A 3,436-nucleotide genomic window follows, 5' to 3' on the forward strand; every position below is an offset into this window, starting at 1 on the left:
TACGTTGGCTCTAGAGTTTGCAGAAAATAGTCCACCATTTCGTTTTCCCTCATTGGAGGATCAACTCTGGCTGCCTGTTCTCTCCATCGGAACCCAAATTCCCGGAAGCTCTCCCCGGGCTTCTTCTCAAACTTTAGCAATGTGAGACGGTCAGGGACTATCTCAAGGTTGTACTAGAAGTGACCTGCAAAAGCCTGTGCTAGATCGTCCCAGGTGTACCACCTGCTCGGATCTTGTCTTGTATACCATTCCAGTGCTGACCCACTTAGGCTTTAGCCAAAGTAAGCTATCAGCAGCTCGTCTTTGCCACCAGCTCCTCTCATCTTGCTACAAAACCCCGTAGATGTGCCACAGGATCGCCATGCCCTTCGTATAAATTGAACTTGGGCATCTTGAACCTTGCCGGCAATTGGACGTCAGGGAAAGGGCATAGATCCTTGTAGTCCACGCTGACCTGGTGGCCTAACCCGTGCATGTTCCTGAAGGATTGCTCTAGGCTTTTGACCTTTCGAATCACCTCTTCATGTTCTGTGTTCTTAACCGGTTTCTCAGCTTCCTCTGGGATCCCAAATTGGGGTGTATATGTGTATGACTCAGGAGCTTTAAAAGTGGGTTCAGGAGGAAAATATTGGGTATCGTGAACTTGGAACAGTGGTTCACTAGACGATCTTTGTAATGTGGCTGGGAGAGGTGCCACAAAGACAGGAACATTTGGTGGTGGAGGGTTCTGATTGGGTGGCGGATCTTGGGGATCATAGGCATCTCTCCCCTGATAATAGTGGTAGCTTGGGAAGCTTGTTGAACGGCCAGGGGAAGGGTATTCCGGCGTGTGTCCTGGTGGGGGAGTAGGAGTGACGAGTGGTTCGGGCCCCTTTTGCACCTTAGCCATGGCTAGCTGCATTTCATTTCCAATCTCATTTTTTCTATATTGGCCATCGCCTCCTTCAACATCTGATGTGACGGCCTTTCCGACTCAACACTATTTTCTGAGCCAGTCATGCTTTCTGGTATAGGCCCTTTTGATCTTGTTTGATAATGGTATGGTGTCAGTACGCTTTAACAACTAACTATTTGGAATTGGACGAACAACAAACCTGTTAGCGTTAGAGTTTTAAGAGATATTGCAATTGCACATTGAGGGATGCAATGTTCTTAGGCAGTTAACCATTTCTAACATGTTTTCATCCGCCCTCGAATAGGATATTTTGGGTTCATCCGCCCTCGAATAGGATATTTTTGGGTTCATCCGCCCTCGAAAAGGATATTTTGGGTTCATCCGCCCTCGAATAGGATATGATGGGTCTGTCCGCCCTCAAATAGGATATGATGGGTCTGTCCACCCTCGAACAGGATATGATGGGTCTGTCCGCCCTCAAATAGGATATGATGGGTCTGTCCGCCCTCGAACAGGATATGATGGGTCTGTCCGCCCTCAAATAGGATATTTTTGGGTTCATCCGCCCTCGAATAGGATATGATGGGTCTGTCCTCCCTCGAATAGGATATGATGGGTCTATCCGCCCTCGAATAGGATATTGAATTTAATCCTTCCTCAAAAGGACATTTAATTTATTTCGACCCAAGTGGTCCTGCTTGTATAAACATTGCCAAAATATATATTTTCATAAATCATTGCCAAATGCATTTTATTTTCAAAGTTGCTGATGAAAGTCAGGAGCCCGCCTGGAGAATGGAGGGCGTTAAATTCTAAGATTGTTGAAGAAGTCAGGAGCCCGCCTGGAGAATGGAGGCTGTGTCATCTTTCAAAATTCAAGGTGGAGTCAGGAGCCCACTTGCAGAACAGGGGAATACATTGAAGTTTGAAGTCAGTAAAGCAGAGGGTTACAACAAAAATCCCCAGCAGAAATCAGAAGGAAGACCACAAGTCGAGCTAGAAGTAAAGAAATACCAGAGGAAACACAAAACAACAAGGCAGCAACAATCACATGACCAAGCTCGAGAATAAATCTTTGTAATTCATAGATCATAGCTTAGTATAACTTCTTGTTTTCTTTCTAGCAATGGTGTAATAAGGAGATCGAAAAGCAGTGGTAACAACATGCAACAGCAGTAATAGTAACATCGCAATCCCATGGTAGTCCCAGCTACCAAAACTTTCTGAACTACACGCGACCTGATTCCCTTATAACCAGGGATATGTAGGCTGTCCAAAATCAGGACTCGGTTGCGCCTTTCCTTTTTTATTTTCTTCCTCTTTTGAATAACGATATGATCAAAAATTAGACGCATTGTTCACTTTATCTTTGCCCGCCCGAAAACTCTTCGTGTTTTCGAGCAAAGAGGGGCAGCTGTGAACACCTAATTTTTGACAACATTTAATTTTTTATCACTTCTTTTATGTAAATATTTTAGGGGTTTTTAACCTACTATTATTTTAGCTTAATTACACTTTTTATTATAGGATAAAAATACCAAAAAAAATTAAAAGCTGAATTATCACTATTAATATTTTTTATCATTTTTTGTTTTTTTATATAAAAAAAATCCGAAAATATTTATTTTTTTTTAAAAAACAAAAATAATAGTTTCGGGAATGATTTTAAAAAATTAGAAAAAGGAAAGTTTTGAATAAAAAAATATAAAAATAAAAATAGGTGGAATTCTCTTTTAAAAAAGTAAAAGAATGTAGAAAATTTAAAAAAATAAAAAGTTTTGTGGAAATTTTTAAAAAATTAAAAAGTAAAAGAAGGTTGGAATTAAAAAATAAATATAAAGGTATCTGAAAATTTAAAAAATTTAAAGTAATTGAAAGTAGCATTTTTAAAAGAAAAAGAAAAGATAGTGGTTTGTTTTTTAAAGAAAAGTTAAATAAAGTGAGATTCTCTTTTAAAAAAATAAAAAGTGGGATTTTAAATAAGATAAAAGTAATTAAAGTTGGAATTTTAAAAATAAAAGTAAATAAAGGTGGGATTTTTGTTTCTAAAAAAATAAAAGCAATTTGTAAGTGGGATTTCTTTTAATTAAAAAATAAAAAAATAATAAAAAATAAATCTGAAAATTTCGAAAATTTTGCTATAAATAGAAGAGAAAATTTAGGAAGAAAGGGGTTCAAAAAAGAGGAGAAACTAGATAGAGAGAAGAAAAAAAGAGGGGGCGGAGAGAGCGGTATACACTCCATATACAGTCTAGATACACTAGATATACAAGAACATAATTCATTTTGGAGAGAGTAAAAAAGATAGAACCAAATTTTCTGAAATATTGAGAGCGAAAGAACATCATAAAGAGTTCAAAGATAGAAAGAAAAAACAAAGAGAGATTTCCGGACTATTTTTCTTCTCCATTTTTACTAGTTTTCTCCGTGTTGCTGGGATTTCTGGATTGAGGTGTTGAAGATACTGTGTTGGGCTTTCTGCTGCTGTATGTTGCTATGTTACATACTACTTTGTTGACGTTCTTCTTCTTGTATTGACAA

Source organism: Nicotiana tabacum, chromosome 1, assembly GCF_000715075.1.
Source record: "Nicotiana tabacum cultivar K326 chromosome 1, ASM71507v2, whole genome shotgun sequence".
Classification (NCBI taxonomy): domain Eukaryota; kingdom Viridiplantae; phylum Streptophyta; class Magnoliopsida; order Solanales; family Solanaceae; genus Nicotiana; species Nicotiana tabacum.